Source organism: Anomaloglossus baeobatrachus (assembly GCF_048569485.1).
Source record: "Anomaloglossus baeobatrachus isolate aAnoBae1 chromosome 5 unlocalized genomic scaffold, aAnoBae1.hap1 SUPER_5_unloc_14, whole genome shotgun sequence".
Classification (NCBI taxonomy): Eukaryota; Metazoa; Chordata; class Amphibia; order Anura; family Aromobatidae; genus Anomaloglossus; species Anomaloglossus baeobatrachus.
Genome location: NW_027441789.1, coordinates 78,032 through 87,568, shown reverse-complemented (window position 1 = coordinate 87,568; position 9,537 = coordinate 78,032).

Genomic DNA, 9,537 nt, shown 5'->3' with positions numbered 1-9,537 from the left:
TGCAGTTTTTGTAGATGTCAGTGATCGCGATTCTCCCTCCCTGATGAAGCTAACGGGGTGCACTTGCGCCCTGACAGCGAAACACGTGTTGGTGGGTTGGGGGGAACCTTTCTTCTGGGACCTGGCTGTTTGAGCGCTCATCACTGACATCTACAAAGGCAGATAGAGTTTGGAAGTGAAAGGGAGAGGAGTGAAGTGGCAGTTGAGGAGCCTGAAGTTGGTCCAGGTGTGTGGCCCGGACGGATCAGCAAGGTTGGCAGACGGTGGTGACCGTCTGCAGGAGTGGCCTATTGGAGCTAGCCGTAAGGACCGTGGACGGGCGGTGGCCCGGCGGTACCGGACAGGTACACAAAGAGAAGCCAGCACCATCCGGCAGGGGCTTACGGACCCCGACAAGGCTAGGAGTCGCCGTGCAATTTGTCAAATCCGTTAGCGAAGGGAACCTCCTGGGTTTCCCAGCAGCCAAGTCCCGACAGAAGGCAACAGTCCAACCGAGAGAGGGAAACACAGTCACCGCCAAGGCTAAAGTTCCCAGGGCCAGAGCCTGCGGGCTAAAGGGGCTCCTTCAGCACATATCTAAGCTGGGGAGCGGGTTACCGGTGGGAACCCATTGGAACCGTACACACGACACAGGTGCAGGGAAAGGCAGTCACCATCAACCTGCCGGGAGGAGAAACACCGCAGCCGTCTGTGGGACCCGTCCATCCAGCCGTTTGTTTTACCGGAGACTCTGTGTTCATCATTGGCTGAGTGAGTGCCACCGTGCCGTGTGGCACAGCACTGGCCCCGCGACCCTGCACCTCACCAGGCCCCGTAGCCCGCCTGCAATCCATCCCTACCCCCTCACCGGGCCCCGGGACAACCAACCTCTCTACCCACGGAGGGGAGAACCAACATTAAAGCTGCTCCCTGTCATCGCTCCCGGGATCCCCGTCCAGAGCAGCGGTGGTGTCACCAATCTCACCACAACCGTGGGTGGCGTCACGGACAATATCAAATCCCCACAATCAAATCCCCCTTTTCACTCACGGGCAAGGAACGCCGCTTGAGTCCCCGGGATCCGGCCCACCGCTCGAGCCACCACCGAGCAGCAGCCGCAGCAGGCGGACCCGAGCAGTGGGAGAGCGCAGCGTCCCCTCCTCCGACCGCGACATATTCTCACCTGAACCCCCTTTGTTCCCCCTCTTTTGAAAATAAAATATTCTGCACAATTAATTCCCTCTCCTCCTTTCTTTGAATATTTCTCAGGGTAGGGGCCCTTCTAAAAGTGATACCCGGATGAGTAGGCATAACTTCCTTTAAAATAGGATAATTTAATAACATGTTCCAATGTTTTTCCAAAAGTTTTCTAATAAAAACACTGTCATTACTGTATGTGGAAATGAAATTTGTTGTGAAATCATGCAAATTACTGGATTCAAAAGCAGCCGTTCTGGGTTTAAATTACCTTGGTTTATCTGTTACCTGGTAAGACCCTATTCTGCTCTTCTATCCACAGTATTTCCTACGTACACTGTGATGGTCAGGCACAGACTGAATGAGTCGCGTGATGAGCGGTGAATGAACTCAGGTGAGGTCACTGAAGTCACCTGAGGTCAAGTTACCTGCGGTCACAAGTGGTGGACCGTGGGAACCTGCAGCTGTGGCCGCGGCTAACCTAAGTGACGACACCACTGATCGCGGCTCAGTCTCTGCCTGAACCTCATAGCGGATAGTCATGTGCCATGATTGTGCGTTATGACTTTACAAGTAGCAGAGCTTGAATCGTCGTGGGACCTCGTGTGGATTTTGCTGGACCTGCACGGGTGTTTTGGGGATTAATAAAGTGGTAAAAGAGGGTATCCACTACATACACTTTGTGCACACATAGCTCCGTTACATACACATCATGCACACACGGCTCCGTGTGAGGGCCGGGGGGGACTGGTAGGCCCAGGAGGTGGATCCACTGGACCGAGCACCCCACCTGGAGGGCAGGGTACACGGTAGCTGGAGCACTAACGTGGCAGGAACGAGGAGAACCAGGTCACCAGAGTCACGGAGTCCTGTAGGACAGTACAGGAACAGGTACAGGTACCAGGTAGCAAAGACAGGACCAGGTCACTAGGGTCACAGGGTACTTTAAGGCAGTAATACAGGAAACAGGAACAAGAGGACCTGAGCACCTAGCTCACAAGACAAGGCATAGAAACACATGCGATGATCAGGCCCCGCCCACATGGAAAGGCCAGTCCTATATAGCCAGCACAGCTTCAGGTCATTTCCTGTTGCAGCAGTGCTGGGCCTATAAGACCAGGTGAGTGGGCGCGGCCCGGTCCTATACAGAGGCTTCAGTCAGAGTCAGACTCCTGAGACCTGGAACAGGACTCAGGGGAGCGGGAGGCGTGACCGGTGGACGCATGGACTGGACCAGTGAGCAAGGAGCGGTGGTGTGATGGCGAGACTGGATCAGTGAGCATGGAGCGGTGCAATGCAGGTGCGACCGGATCAGTGGGTACGGAGCGGTGCCTGGATGGTGAAACCGGCTCAGTAGGTAAGTAGGTAAGGAGCGCTGCTGGGACACTGGGAGCATGACAGTACCCCCCCTTGAAGCCCCCCTCTCCGCGGACATGAAGACGCGCCGAAGAGAGGCAGCAACGTACTTCCGGGACAACCAGGACCGGGCCTCAGGACCGCAATCCACCCAATCGACCAGGAAGGACTGCTTACACCAGACCGTTTTCATGGCCACTATGTCCCGTATCGGGGAACTTTGAACCCATGTCAGCGGCAAGGGAGGCAACGGAAATGGAAGGACAGTCAGAAGCATGACTGGAATCTTGGACGACCGGGTCGAGCGTCTCGGACCGGGTACAGGACAGTGTCTCATCCTCAGTAGCCGGTGGACTCAAAGTCTCAACTCCAGAAGGCGGTGGAATCAATGTCTCAGATGCCTGGGGCAGTGGAACATCACTGGATAGCGTCGTCTCTTCTTCAGGATCCTGCAGCTTGACTGAGTCAAGTGCTAGGGGCTGAGGAACAGGCTGCAAGCAGGTTTTGTGGATCACATAGAAGGCGATGGTCTCTGTATGCGAAGTGCAAAACCAGGAGGTTCACGGGCTCGGTGGTATACCGGACAGGCTCGTAGAGCGGTTTGCCGTCTACGGAAGCGAACCAGACGGGTTTCTTCAGTGGAGTGACAGGGACCTGGTATTTGTCTACCGTGGCCTGGTGGATAAAGTTGCCTGCTGCCCCGGAATCGATGTGGGCCTCTGCCGAAAACCGGGTCCCCTCTGTCGTCACCTGAACCATCTGTTTAACTCGGACTGAAGGGATTCCGGTGGCAAGGGTGGCGGTTCCCACCATCCCTTGGACCTGGGGTCTACCAGGTTTCTCAGGGCATGTTCGAAACATATGTGACCCGTCACCACAATAGAACCACAGGCCCCGGGCGACCCGTTCTGCACGGCGTTGCTTGGCTTGGGTCAGACGGTCCACTTGCATGGGTTCTGGGGGCGATTCGCGGAAAGGCAGGGACGAGGGTGCGGTAGGTTTCTGCGGGGGCAAGACGTGGCGAGGTGGTCGCTTCTCCCGGACTACCTCCTGGGCACACTCCAGAAAACGGAGGTCAATCCGGGTGGCCAGGGAAATCAAAGCGTCCAAGGTGCGTGGAACGTCACGGCCGGTGAGTTCGTCTTTAATGCGACCAGAGAGACCCTCCCAAAAGGCCGCCGTTAAGGCCTCATTGTTCCAGCCCAGCTCCTAAGCGAGCGTGCGGAACTGTATGGCACACTGGCCGACTGTTTGGGTCCCTTGGCGTAGCCGGAGGAGCGTAGAGGTCAGTAGTCCGTCCGGGTTCGTCGAAGGTGCCCCGGAAGGCTCGTAGGAACTCCTGGATATCGGTGGTCATCGGGTCCTTGTTCTCCCACAGAGGGTTAATCCAGGCCAGGGCTTCACCTTCCAGGTGTGACATCAGGAATGCCACCTTGGCCTGGTCTGAGGCGAACAAGTGCGGGAGCAACTGGAAGTGCAAGGAGCACTGGTTCAGGAAGCCTCGGCAGGACTTGGGATCCCCTGCGTAGCGAGGCGGAGCAGCAAGGCGAAGTTGCGAGGCCGTGGAGACAACTGGTTCGGACCTGGAGACTGGTTGCTGTGTGTACTGAGATGAGGAGGCGGTCTGCAGTGCATATAACCGGTGGTCCACGGACGTCATGAACTTCAGCATCCGGTTCAGGGTTTCGCGCTGTTGCGCCAGCTCCTGGCGCAGCTCAGCAAGCTCTGATTTCTGTGCTTCAGCGGAATCCATGGCCTGATCATACTGTGAGGGCCGGGGAGGACTGGTAGGCCCAGAAGGTGGATCCACTGGACTGAGCACCCCACCTGGAGGGCAGGGTACACGGTAGCTGGAGCACTAGCATGGCAGGAACGGGAAGAACCAGGTCACCAGGGTCATGGAGTCCCATAGGACAGTACAGGAACAGGTACAGGTACCAGGTAGCAAAGACAGGTCCAGGTCACTAGGGTCACAGAGTACTTTAAGGCAGTAATACAGGAAACAGGAACAAGAGGACCTGAGCACCTAGCTCACAAGACAAGGCATAGAAACACATGCGATGATCAGGCCCCGCCCACATGGAAAGGCCAGTCCTATATACTCAGCACAGCCTCAGGTCTCCTGTTGCAGCAGTGCTGGGCCTATAAGACCAGGTGAGTGGGCGCGGCCCGGTCCTATACAGAGGCATCAGTCAGAGTCAGACTCCTGAGACCCGGAACAGGACTCAGGGGATCAAGAGCGGGAGCGGCAGGCGTGACCGGTGGGCGCATGGACTGGACTAGTGAGCAAGGAGTGGTGGTGTGATGGTGAGACTGGATCAGTGAGCACAGAGCGGTGCAATGCAGGTGCGACCGGATCAGTGGGTACGGAGTGGTGCCTGGATGGTGAAACCGGCTCAGTAGGTAAGGAGCGCTGCTGGGACACCGGGAGCGTGACACTCCGTTACATGCACAGCTCTGCTCCATATACGTCATACACACATTTTCAGCGACTTGTGATCAAGACCGATCAGTTCCAAACGTCTTTATTTAAAAGTCGTACAACAAATCTTCTCCTCACCTGAACTTATCAATAAAGAATTCAATAAAGCAAAGATCGAAATAAGAGTGTGAAGGGGTCACATACATACGCAACAGGGGTCACATACATACGCAACAGGGGTCACATACATACGCAACAGGGGTCACATACATACGCAACAGGGGTCACATACATACGCAACAGGGGTCACATACATACGCAACAGGGGTCACATACATACGCAACAGGGGTCACATACATACGCAACAGGGGTCACATACATACGCAACAGGGGGCACATACATACGCAACTATAGTTTACAATAACCGTCCACTGACACCGCGTCTCATCCAGTGTCTGCACATTAATATAGGACTACACTGAGGAGCTGATCATGTGACCCTGACTCCTCCCCTCCATGTGACATCATCACAGGTCCTGTAAGCACAGAGCAGCCATATATCTAGTGTGCGGCTCTGCAGGTGGAGGTAGGTGCAGGGTATTATATATCTAGTGTGCGGCTCTGCAGGTGGAGGTAGGTGCAGGGTATTATATATCTAGTGTGCGGCTCTGCAGGTGGAGGTAGGTGCAGGGTATTATATATCTAGTGTGCGGCTCTGCAGGTGGAGGTAGGTGCAGGGTATTATATATCTAGTGTGCGGCTCTGCAGGTGGAGGTAGGTGCAGGGTATTATATATCTAGTGTGCGGCTCTGCAGGTGGAGGTAGGTGCAGGTTATTATATATCTAGTGTGCGGCTCTGCAGGAGGAGGTAGGTGCAGGGTATTATATATCTAGTGTGCGGCTCTGCAGGAGGAGGTAGGTGCAGGGTATTATATATCTAGTGTGCGGCTCTGCAGGAGGAGGTAGGTGCAGGGTATTATATATCTAGTGTGCGGCTCTGCAGGTGGAGGTAGGTGCAGGGTATTATATATCTAGTGTGCGGCTCTGCAGGTGGAGGTAGGTGCAGGGTATTATATATCTAGTGTGCGGCTCTGCAGGTGGAGGTAGGTGCAGGGTATTATATATCTAGTGTGCGGCTCTGCAGGTGGAGGTAGGTGCAGGGTATTATATATCTAGTGTGCGGCTCTGCAGGTGGAGGTAGGTGCAGGGTATTATATATCTAGTGTGCGGCTCTGCAGGTGGAGGTAGGTGCAGGGTATTATATATCTAGTGTGCGGCTCTGCAGGTGGAGGTAGGTGCAGGGTATTATATATCTAGTGTGCGGCTCTGCAGGTGGAGGTAGGTGCAGGGTATTATATATCTAGTGTGCGGCTCTGCAGGTGGAGGTAGGTGCAGGGTATTATATATCTAGTGTGCGGCTCTGCAGGTGGAGGTAGGTGCAGGTTATTATATATCTAGTGTGCGGCTCTGCAGGTGGAGGTAGGTGCAGGGTATTATATATCTAGTGTGCGGCTCTGCAGGTGGAGGTAGGTGCAGGGTATTGTATATCTAGTGTGCGGCTCTGCAGGTGGAGGTAGGTGCAGGGTATTGTATATCTAGTGTGCGGCTCTGCAGGTGGAGGTAGGTGCAGGGTATTGTATATCTAGTGTGCGGCTCTGCAGGTGGAGGTAGGTGCAGGGTATTGTATATCTAGTGTGCGGCTCTGCAGGTGGAGGTAGGTGCAGGGTATTGTATATCTAGTGTGCGGCTCTGCAGGTGGAGGTAGGTGCAGGGTATTATATATCTAGTGTGCGGCTCTGCAGGTGAAGGTAGGTGCAGGTTATTATATATCTAGTGTGCGGCTCTGCAGGTGGAGGTAGGTGCAGGGTATTATATATCTAGTGTGCGGCTCTGCAGGTGGAGGTAGGTGCAGGGTATTATATATCTAGTGTGCGGCTCTGCAGGTGGAGGTAGGTGCAGGGTATTATATATCTAGTGTGCGGCTCTGCAGGTGGAGGTAGGTGCAGGGTATTATATATCTAGTGTGCGGCTCTGCAGGTGGAGGTAGGTGCAGGGTATTATATATCTAGTGTGCGGCTCTGCAGGTGGAGGTAGGTGCAGGGTATTATATATCTAGTGTGCGGCTCTGCAGGTGGAGGTAGGTGCAGGGTATTATATATCTAGTGTGCGGCTCTGCAGGTGGAGGTAGGTGCAGGGTATTATATATCTAGTGTGCGGCTCTGCAGGTGGAGGTAGGTGCAGGGTATTATATATCTAGTGTGCGGCTCTGCAGGTGGAGGTAGGTGCAGGGTATTGTATATCTAGTGTGCGGCTCTGTAGGTGGAGGTAGGTGCAGGGTATTGTATATCTAGTGTGCGGCTCTGCAGGTGGAGGTAGGTGCAGGGTATTGTATATCTAGTGTGCGGCTCTGCAGGTGGAGGTAGGTGCAGGGTATTGTATATCTAGTGTGCGGCTCTGCAGGTGGAGGTAGGTGCAGGGTATTGTATATCTAGTGTGCGGCTCTGCAGGTGGAGGTAGGTGCAGGGTATTATATATCTAGTGTGCGGCTCTGCAGGTGGAGGTAGGTGCAGGGTATTATATATCTAGTGTGCGGCTCTGCAGGTGGAGGTAGGTGCAGGTTATTATATATCTAGTGTGCGGCTCTGCAGGTGGAGGTAGGTGCAGGGTATTATATATCTAGTGTGCGGCTCTGCAGGTGGAGGTAGGTGCAGGGTATTATATATCTAGTGTGCGGCTCTGCAGGTGGAGGTAGGTGCAGGGTATTATATATCTAGTGTGCGGCTCTGCAGGTGGAGGTAGGTGCAGGTTATTATATATCTAGTGTGCGGCTCTGCAGGTGGAGGTAGGTGCAGGGTATTATATATCTAGTGTGCGGCTCTGCAGGTGGAGGTAGGTGCAGGGTATTATATATCTAGTGTGCGGCTCTGCAGGTGGAGGTAGGTGCAGGGTATTATATATCTAGTGTGCGGCTCTGCAGGTGGAGGTAGGTGCAGGGTATTATATATCTAGTGTGCGGCTCTGCAGGTGGAGGTAGGTGCAGGGTATTATATATCTAGTGTGCGGCTCTGCAGGTGGAGGTAGGTGCAGGGTATTATATATCTAGTGTGCGGCTCTGCAGGTGGAGGTAGGTGCAGGGTATTATATATCTAGTGTGCGGCTCTGCAGGTGGAGGTAGGTGCAGGGTATTATATATCTAGTGTGCGGCTCTGCAGGTGGAGGTAGGTGCAGGGTATTATATATCTAGTGTGCGGCTCTGCAGGTGGAGGTAGGTGCAGGGTATTGTATATCTAGTGTGCGGCTCTGTAGGTGGAGGTAGGTGCAGGGTATTGTATATCTAGTGTGCGGCTCTGCAGGTGGAGGTAGGTGCAGGGTATTGTATATCTAGTGTGCGGCTCTGCAGGTGGAGGTAGGTGCAGGGTATTATATATCTAGTGTGCGGCTCTGCAGGTGGAGGTAGGTGCAGGGTATTATATATCTAGTGTGCGGCTCTGCAGGTGGAGGTAGGTGCAGGGTATTATATATCTAGTGTGCGGCTCTGCAGGTGGAGGTAGGTGCAGGTTATTATATATCTAGTGTGCGGCTCTGCAGGTGGAGGTAGGTGCAGGGTATTATATATCTAGTGTGCGGCTCTGCAGGTGGAGGTAGGTGCAGGGTATTATATATCTAGTGTGCGGCTCTGCAGGTGGAGGTAGGTGCAGGGTATTATATATCTAGTGTGCGGCTCTGCAGGTGGAGGTAGGTGCAGGGTATTATATATCTAGTGTGCGGCTCTGCAGGAGGAGGTAGGTGCAGGGTATTATATATCTAGTGTGCGGCTCTGCAGGTGGAGGTAGGTGCAGGGTATTATATATCTAGTGTGCGGCTCTGCAGGTGGAGGTAGGTGCAGGGTATTATATATCTAGTGTGCGGCTCTGCAGGTGGAGGTGTGTGGAGATTCCCCATTACTGGGGCAGGCGGCATTAACCCCTTCAGCTCTGAGACTTTGTTGGTGTTTTTCTCTTGGTGATTTCTATGAATTCTGAGGTTTTAGTTCCTTTTCCTCTGATAGATACAAACGCCCCAACTATGAGAGGCCGGAAGTGAGGAAACCCGTCTGCCCTCAGTCCTCGCCCCTTTCTGCCCTCAGTCCTCGCCCCTTTCTGCCCTCATTCTTCGGCCCCTTTCTGTCCTCGATCTTCGGCCCCTTTCTGCCTTCAGTCCTCGGCCCCTTTCTGCCCTCAGTCCTCGGCCCCTTTCTGCCCTCAGTCCTCGGCCCCTTTCTGCCCTCAGTCCTCGGCCCCTTTCTGCCCTCAGTCCTCGGCCCCTTTCTGCCCTCAGTCCTCGGCCCCTTTCTGCCCTCAGTCCTCGGCCGCTTTCTGCCCTCAGTCCTCGGCCGCTTTCTGCCCTCAGTCCTCGGCCGCTTTCTGCCCTCAGTCCTCGGCCCCTTTCTGCCCTCGGTCCTCGGCCCCTTTCTGCCCTTGGTCCTCGGCCCCTTACTGCCCTTGGTCCTCGGCCCTTTTTTCCCCACACAGTATTATGTTCCCCCAGAATGTTCTCATTCTATGTTTCCCCTTATTATCTCAGGTCCCTACAATATCGGAT